The following is a 9,378-nucleotide window of genomic DNA, read 5'->3' on the forward strand; positions in this document are numbered from 1 at the left end:
CGGTAAATCTTGTGATGGTAGCATTCCTTGCCTTCATAATCATAGATCCATCCAACTGAACACACTGAACTCTGGACTGCAAAAGGTTTCAACATCAAGCAAATTATTATGAAAACTATAACTTTTGGAATAACCAATATACATTTACCGATACCATATCCGATTAACTGCTGCTATAATTTAAACTACCAATCTAGCAATCATTTCAGCATTTATATGTACATAAAAACACACAACATATATATAAATGAAGCTGATTTATCCAATTTTATCGAAATCAATACCACTAAAATCCGATGACAATCGCTCTACTTTCAACTAAATTACACATACACAGAAAAAACCACAACAAAACCTAATTTCATAATAATAGACCAAATGAAATAATAAAAACACGCTACAGGCACATACATTTTAGGCGAACAAGCAGAAGAAGGGAAAAAGATATACCGATTCAAGAAACAAAATAGAAGCCTCCAATTATAAATACTAAAATTAGAACTACAAACACATAATGATTTATTTACTAAATACGTTAACTAACTAATATAGTTGTGAAGAATATTCACATATATAGCCTCCAATTTGAGCCATTAGCTCCTGCATTTTATGGTATGTCAAGATCTTTGCTCATCTTCCTCTTGTACATCTCAACAAGCCACTGATTAAAACTATAAGATGCAGAACAGAATATACAGATGCAAAAGTTATTGACAGAGGAATGATCAAACTAAGGCTGGTATGTTAATAAGTTAAAGTCACCAGATCCTTTTTTGCATAACAGGAGATTAAATGGAAGCACACAAAAAGTATCAAATATCATGGAGCTAAAAATAGGGTACCAAATACGTAAAAGTACAAGTTAATATTTGAGTTCGTAACAGGAAGTTTATGCAAATTATAATATAACAAAATGCAAGCCTAAGCGAATAAACCTGTAAAACCGGTGTTTCAACTTCGATGAAGCCTAAAGATTCAATTGTCTTGCGTACTTCCGATACAACCTACTGAATTTGTGTAGAGGTTAACATCTAATTTTCACCAAGTCATGACTAATATAAGACAATGGCAAGCTTTATATGGGCAATAGGCAAGAAGACATAGTATGAAGTGAACAAATCCTCATTCCTTCGTAAAACTGAGATGCAGGTCAACAAGGATATCAAACTGAAAATTATATTTTGCAATTTGCTTCTAGTGGGTGTGTCTGACCAAAATATAATTATGATGCAGCATGAGTTTCTAAAATGGAAATAACCATCTACCATAATCTAGTCCACCTAAATATTATGTTAATAGTTGATACATTTTGATCCAATTCAAGGCCCACTGAGCTTTCTGAGCAACACATGGAATACTTTCAATTGCATTAAACAATCTATGCTTCTCCATTGAATATTTAATATACGTTTCCAAAAGTAAGCTGTACATTTCTACAAATATGGCAAGTCAGTCATATTAAATATCAGATAGCTCTGTGAATTTACCTCTCTGTGAATTTACCTCTCTGTGAATTTAGAAACCAAGTCAAGAAGTAATGTTATATCATCATTTAAATAAAGAGGATAGGAAATATCAAAGACATAAAGTATCTGATGTATCATATGAGATGGGATGCACCTGGTGCTTCCCTTATAGTCGTAGGACATTTTCACCTGCCCTTTTCAGCTCCATCAGAGCTACTTGAAGTGAACATTGTCCCACATTACTCTGATGACAAGAGTTAAAATCAGGAATTATACACAATAAACAACTCTAAGGTTTTTTAGAAACTGCTACCATGTTTTTCTGCCAATTCTTTAACTTATCATTTTTGTATAAAATTAAAATATAAAAAGCCTATTCACTAGGGAAGTGCAACACGCTTTCTTGCTTTCTTCTCCGTAATCGCCAAGAGCAGTACAAGCTCTTTGTAATCTTTTCACTAGTGATATCAGAATCTAAAACAAAAGTACTAGTAAGATAACAAACCCATTAACAACCTTTTTCACATATATTTCCCAGTTCGCACACCTTAAAACCAGCATTTGCAACTACAACAATATAATTTAAAAAAAAGTTTAACAGCCTTTAAGGAAAGCTAAGATTAACATTTTGAACATAATAACCAGAAGCTAAAACTTAATTTGAAAACCCCTAAATGTTAACCATTCTCAACCTTCAGTTTACAATTTTATCTTATTTTAATAAAAAATTACTAAACAATTAACAAAATTTTCGTACATCGAAATTTCCAAAGGGTCTTAAATCCCACCAAAACTCATGTCAAAAATCATCAAAAAAAATAAAATCCAAATTTCACAAAATAAACCCTAAAACCCAATAAACAAAAATTATGAACGTATAAACACACATATAAATAGTATGTACCTCGCTTTGAGAGATAATGTTGTGACACTCTCTTAGAACAGAAGGGGTACACAAATCATAATATCTGAGTTTCCCAACCATATACACGAATCGAAGAGAGAAAGTACCTTTTCGCAAAAACAAAACATGAGATATTCAATTAGATACCATAGCAAACCAAATTAGCCCTAAAACAAACAGATAAACGAATTAAAAAAATAACATAAAATTCCAAAAAATAAAAACCCCTAATTCAAACATAAAATCCCTAGTTTTTATTAAAAAAGGAATCGATTTAGCAATCCCCTTTCCATCGATAAGTGAAAGCTTATTTCTTAATTGAATGAAATCGACTCTAATTTATTTGTAAAGCAGGATGGAGAGAGAGAGAGAGATGATTGAGGGAGAGAGAGAGAGAGAGAGGATTGAGAGACAGAGAGAGGGTAGGTAGAAAAATAAGAATCGTTCAGGGTGAAAGAATAATGGACTTGCTCTAAAAAATTTGTATTACCCGCTAATGCAAAAAGAAGCCCGCTTCTCCAATATTTCGTCCCGCTTAAACATTTTAGAAACTATAGTTGCTCTACTTTGTCTTTCAACTATTTATTAATAAATTAGTTTAAAAAAATTGTACCCAAATTTATAAAAAAGAATTACTTAAAAATAATATCACATACTTGGTACAATTTATAATTTTAAACAATTATTTTTTTTTATTTTTCTATAGTAATTAATTTGAGCATCATATAATAAGGTTATTAAAATTTACTTTTTTTGTTTTAAATATAAATTATTTTATACGTTAAAAATTTATAATTAGTTTAATTTAGTATTAAAAATAAATAATTATTCTATTATTTGATCAAAATTATATTTTTAAATAAGTATTTGATGATATAATCAAAACTACTTAATTTTAAAGTCAAATTTATTTATTATAAAATGTTACTATTTTATCCATTAATACGCTATTATAACATAAGTTTTCAGGTGTTACCGTATGCAACACTCTGTAACTACAGTAACATGTTGTTAGAGCTACGGTAACATTAAAAGTATTACGTTGCGATAGGGTAAGATGAACATAGCTAATGTAACATAATTTTGTAACACTTATTATCAAACCATTACGATAGGCCATCTATGGCTTAGTGATAGATAGTTTCAGTAGATTTATTGGGAACACGTCGATTTCTAATTTGTCAAATTCCTTGGCTAATTCTTCATATGAAGTTAACAGATTCAATCTTTCTTTTCGGCTCAGCGCATCTGCCACAACATTTGCTTTCCCTGGATGATAATTGATCGTAATATCATAATATTTAATCAATTCTAGCCATCGGCGTTGTCTCATGTTCAGTTCCTTCTGTGTAAAGATGTAGTTCAGACATTTATGATCCGTGTAGATTTCATATTTCTCACCGTAGAGATAGTGTCTCCAAAGTTTCAACGCAAATACGATCGCTGCTAATTCCAGATCATGTGTAGGATACTTATGTTCATGAGGTTTTAGTTGTCTCGAAGCATATGCAATGACATTATTGTGCTGCATCAGTACACATCCTAATCCGTGGTATGAAGCATCGCTGTAAATGACAAAATTTCCATGCTCGTCTGGCAATACGAACACTAGTGCGGTTACTAATCGATTCTTAAGCTCTTAGAAACTTTCTTCACATTTGTCATCCCATACGAACTTTTCACTTTTTCAAGTTAACTTGGTCAGTGGCGTTGCTATTTTCGTAAAATCTTTGACAAATCTTCTATAATATCCTGCCAATCCCAAGAAACTTCAAACGTCTGTCAGTGTCTTCGGCCTTTCCCAACTCAACACAGCTTCAATCTTCGCTGGATCGACTTGATTGTCTTCTCTACTGATGATGTGCCCTAGAAATTGTACTTCATTCAACCAGAATTCATATTTCGAGAATTTCGCGTACAGTTGCTCCTTCCTTAGAATTTCCAAAGCAATCCTCTAGTGTTCGGCATGCTCTTCTTCCGTCTTTGAGTAAATCAAGATGTCATCAATAAATACAATCATAAATTTATCCAAGTAACTATTGAATACCCTGTTCATCAATTAATACTTTTGAATTTACGGAATTCACAAAAACCGTACCTGCAATTACACTAGGACTCTGCACTGCTTCTTTCATTGTCATGTTGAAAGTTTTGCTCTGGGTTGATTAAGCAGTGGTGGAGGAGGTAATGCCAACACTTTAGGTATGCTAGCTGCCATTGCTGGTCCTTTGCAATTCCTAGCGATATGTCCTTTCTTTCCACACTGGTAGCAAATAACTTATATCTTTCCCGCTGAACATTCATTAGAATAGTGCTCTTTCTGCTTACATTTGAAACACATCACATCCGCTTTGATACATACGCCGATATGTTTTCGTCCACAATTTTTGCAGTACGACACTGGGACTTTGACAATTCCCTGATGGCTGGGGGCTTGGAAATGATTACCTATTTTCTAGATACCTTGTCCTATCCTTTTAAAATTCAAATTTTTCCGGGCTTGAAATCTCGGCTTCCTGCTGGAGCGACTTTTGAAACTTCCCTGTCCTCTTTCCTTCTGAGATCTTTCGCTTTCCCCTTCAATAATCAAGGCTTTCTGGACTATGGCGGTATACATTGTTAGTTCAAAAACTGCAACTTGTCCACGGATCCACAGTCGTAATCCTTCTTGAAACCTTTGGACTCGTTTTTCTTCAGTATCAACTTGTTCTGGGACAAACCTAGCCAACTCAGTAAATTTGCCTTCATACTCCGTCACGGTCATATTTCCCTGCTCCAATTCCAAAAATTTAATCTGCATTTGATTCTTCACATAGCGAGGAAAATGCTTCTCTAAGAACAGCTCTTTAAACCTATCCCATGCAATAACATCTTCACCCTCTAAAGCCTTCTTAGATTCCCACCAATAATTTGCTTCTCCATTCAACAAGTAACTAGAAAAATTAGTCTTCTAGTCTTCACCTACCTTCACTAGCGCAAATGCTTTCTCTATTTCTTTCACCCAAGTGGTAACCTTAATAGGATCAGCTGGCCCATCAAATTCTGGAGGTTTAACCAACTGAAACTGTTTGAAAGTAACAATAGGTATAGATGGTAGAATCTGGGGCTCAGGACGAGGTGGCTGTTATAACATTTGTTGTTGAATCTGCTGATGTTGTTGCTGCATCTGTTGTTGCATCATTACCATCTGTTGTTGCATCAGATGGAACATTTAGTTCATGGTATCATTGGTCTGTTCTTCGGAGTTGCTGTTAGAAGTCTCAGTCCTAATCTTTCTCTTGGGTACCAATTCCTAATAATAAAACAAGTATGGTCTTTTTAACAGTTTATGAAACAATTGACAGTAAGTAAGAAAACAATTTATCTTGTATTGACAAAATTTGGATAATAGTTTGGAAAGAAAAACAGTTTGCTTAATATAAAAACAGGAAATGTAAACAGTCAAATGAAATATTTATTCTTCTCTTTTCTCTCTTTTCTTTTTTTCCACGGAATTTAAAGTACGAAAAGCTGTAAAACAATAAAGTAAAGGTAAATGCTGTAAAACCGTAAAGACTGAAATTTAAAGAAAATTTGAAAAAGTTCATTTTATATATCTAACACCAGCTCCAGGTGTAAATGCTTGGTATAAAAAGTCTCGCTCTACTGGTCACGGCTGCTGCTACTAGTCAACTACTATTACAAGTCAAGCTGCTACTACACACATACACACTATATTAGCTGCATCTATATACATCTATCATCTCCGATACGTCAGTCCTCTGGTAGTCAGAATCTCAAAACCCCGGTGGAATACGCCTCAGCTCGTCTCGAAGTATCTGAACCAACGTCTGTGCTAAACGGAAAATCCTATAAAACTCTGTAAAAGAAGGTGGCCCGTCATGTGTCAAAGTATCTAACTTACATGTAGCACTCATCAAAGCAGACTATAACCTCTGTCTCATCATATAATCTGGCTGTAATACGGCTAATGGACCTCGGTCTCTCTGATCAAACAAGTGCATAGTATCCCTACAATGAGCTCTGCAGTACTCAGCATCATCTCTTATAACATTGTACTCGTGATACAATACCATGTGTGGCTGTGCAACATGTCCTACTGACTCCTGTGACTGAACCCTCGGTATCCCTACACCCTGCTGCGAAGCTCCCAACTGTAACTCTATCTCATGCTCACCCATACCCTCGACTGGAACCATCTAGAATATCTCTGGCTCTGGAGCATGTACTGGTATGAACTGATGCTCTATTGGAAATGAAGGTGGAAGCATCGGCTCGAAGAACTCTAACAGATCAAACAACTCTACTGGATCATGAACTATCCCTGGCACTGGTGGTGCTGGCTCCTGGGGCAATGGTGGAGGAGGTGGAAGAGGTGGAAATATATATTCAGACACTGGTGGAACCACTGGTGCAACTGGTCCTGTCACAGTCCTCTCGGATGAACCTGAATATCCTGATGATGCCATCTGATAATATACCAAAGAAAGAAGAAAGGTCAATAAACCATTCCTAGAACTAATACCTTCCTATCCTAATCTTATCTAAATCTGAACACTACTCTTCCTATCCTATGTGATCTCTCTATCTTATCTTAATCCTAATGTTCTTGTTTTCAGGGACCAAACCTATAGCTCTGATGCCAAACCTGTAACGCCCTCCAAACCTGGGGTATAAGTCTGTGGATTACCAGCTAATCACCAAACCTGTACAATCTGAATAACAAATAATAAAGAAATGTATCTAAACCCCTTCAACACTAACCAGGATCTTTTTAGGTTGAAGTATGGAAAGAAGAACCACTAATTGCTTTATTATAAACCAAATTCAAAGTCTTACAAACTCTCTTTATTACAAACCATTGTCTAACCAATTTTAAACTAACTTCATCTTTTATTCAAACACACACACTAACTATCTACACTCCACCTGTTTGTGCAACTCAAAACTTTCTTCCTGGATTCGGATCAATACCTTGGGTATGAGAGGATCCCGAGGCTTGACCCGCTTCTTTACCACTCGAGTCCTGATGGGTTTCATATTCCTTCTTAACTGAAAATAATAAGGTGAATAACAACAAAAGGGGGTGAGCCAAAAATTGCTCAACAAGTCCGCAAAATATAAACAGTGTTAAAGCAGTTTAAATGAATCGGTAACCTGGGAATATCTGCAAAAATATAACCCCGCGAAAATAGAAAGAAGGCCACTGCTGGCAAGTACAAATGAACTAAATTGGATACAAGTTCGCATCTATATCTTGCTGATCAGCCAGGATACAATGCAGATCTATATCTCCCTATATAGATCCAGTCGGGTACCCAGGCTCTACGGCCCATCTCAAGGCACCGGTCATGTCCCGGTCGTTAGGATTAAGTAAAACTTAATCCCCAAAATATCACTATCTAGTCCATAACATAGCAACCGGAATAATCGGTATGCTTTGATATATTCTAATCACCAGAATATATCAAAATATGTGAGTAATAATTAGAATATGAGTAAAGAATTCAAAGAAAAGTAGAAATCAAGAATTGATATGAAATATGAATAAGAGAATAACAAGTGTGTATCAGTGTTTATGGACAAGAATCAAAAGAGTGCAAGCGTGATAAAAATCTGAAGAAATATCACTATTCTGAAATTAAAAAAGGGAAAAACTTGCCTTCTGCGCTACTCACTTCAATTATATCACCTTGGTCTATATCGGCTCAACCTACCTTGATGTCTAAGCTTTTGTTAGAGAAATAAACTGGTTTAGTCAATTCGTACTTCAATTGCTTCTTGAACCGACTTCACATCGTTCATATGGTCTACCCATGCGCTTATGATTGACTCGTACTTTATATATTAGCAAGTAAGACTCGATTAACCACATAATACACATAAGCACATAAGCCACATAATCATTTTTATAGTTAAAATAATTTTTAGAATCAAAATCGACTCGCTTATTGCTTAACTGATCATTATCTGACTCGTTTCCTATTTTTCGGGATTTATCGGACTCTTCTCGGCACGTGATTTGGCTGATAATAAAACAAATAACAGTGTCAACTAATTTCTAGAAGAAATTAGGTTTTAATATTATTTTTAATAAAAATAATTCATTTTTCTGAGTCAAATGGCTTTCGTTTCGCTCGAATTGGACTAACGATCTAATTAATATCAATTAAACACAGATAATTCAATTTATTATTTAATATAAATAATTATTACTAATTTTTAAATCCTAAAATAATTTTTAAATAAATATTTAAGAAAAATCAGAACTAAAAATGATTTTTCTATCATTTTTGAAATTAAAATGAATTTATTATGATTTATTGAAAATTATTTGATTAATTATCAAAATAATTAACCATTTTTAAATAATTAATAAATATAAATAAATAAATAATTAATAAATAATAATTAATTGAGAAAATAATTAAATCTGATTTTTTAGAAAATATTTCAGAATTATTTATAATATAAATCAATTAATTAAATAATTAATTAATCAATTTATAAAATAAATAAATTATTTTTTATAATTAAAATTAATAAAAATAAAATTAATTCTCAGAAACAGTTGTCAGAATTGAAAATCTGACAAAAACATATCAAACCTGGGTTGTAAACCGGGTTACAATCGGGTCACTAAGAACATGAAACGGGTCGGGATAACCCCAGATCCGGTGAGGATTCCGGTCACCAACCTGTTTTTCGGCCAGTTCAATTTCCCTTCAATTCAACTCCGTTTTGCTCCGTTTTGTGTCCATTTCATTTGAAATTAACCTAATAGTCTAACACCATCTTCCTCAACACCCGACGTTGCCTGTATCTTCTTCTCCGGTGAAAACCATCCAACTCTGACAAGCTTTTCCAGATTCCGATGATGTCAATTTCTGTCCAAAACATGTACTGTGTGTACTCGTTTTTACTGGGAATCGATTCTTATTTCTTTCCTAGACCTTATTCAACCATTAACATCACCTAATAACTATTAGGTTAAGCTTTCCGATTAAA

The 9,378-nt window shown here is 34.0% G+C and overlaps 1 long non-coding RNA gene across 1 annotated transcript; it reads right to left on the reverse strand.

Moving 5' to 3' along the window:
* Window positions 1–578: 578 nt before the first annotated feature.
* LOC141720338 (uncharacterized) lies at window positions 579–2,507 on the reverse strand. The gene is made up of 3 exons (XR_012574243.1): window positions 2,371–2,507; window positions 1,621–1,710; window positions 579–671 (listed from the first exon to the last, which is right to left on the reverse strand). It is a non-coding gene; the product is annotated as an uncharacterized LOC141720338 (long non-coding RNA).
* Between the last annotated feature and the right edge of the window lie 6,871 nt (window positions 2,508–9,378).

This window comes from Apium graveolens, chromosome 4 (genome assembly GCF_009905375.1).
Source record: "Apium graveolens cultivar Ventura chromosome 4, ASM990537v1, whole genome shotgun sequence".
Classification (NCBI taxonomy): Eukaryota; Viridiplantae; Streptophyta; class Magnoliopsida; order Apiales; family Apiaceae; genus Apium; species Apium graveolens.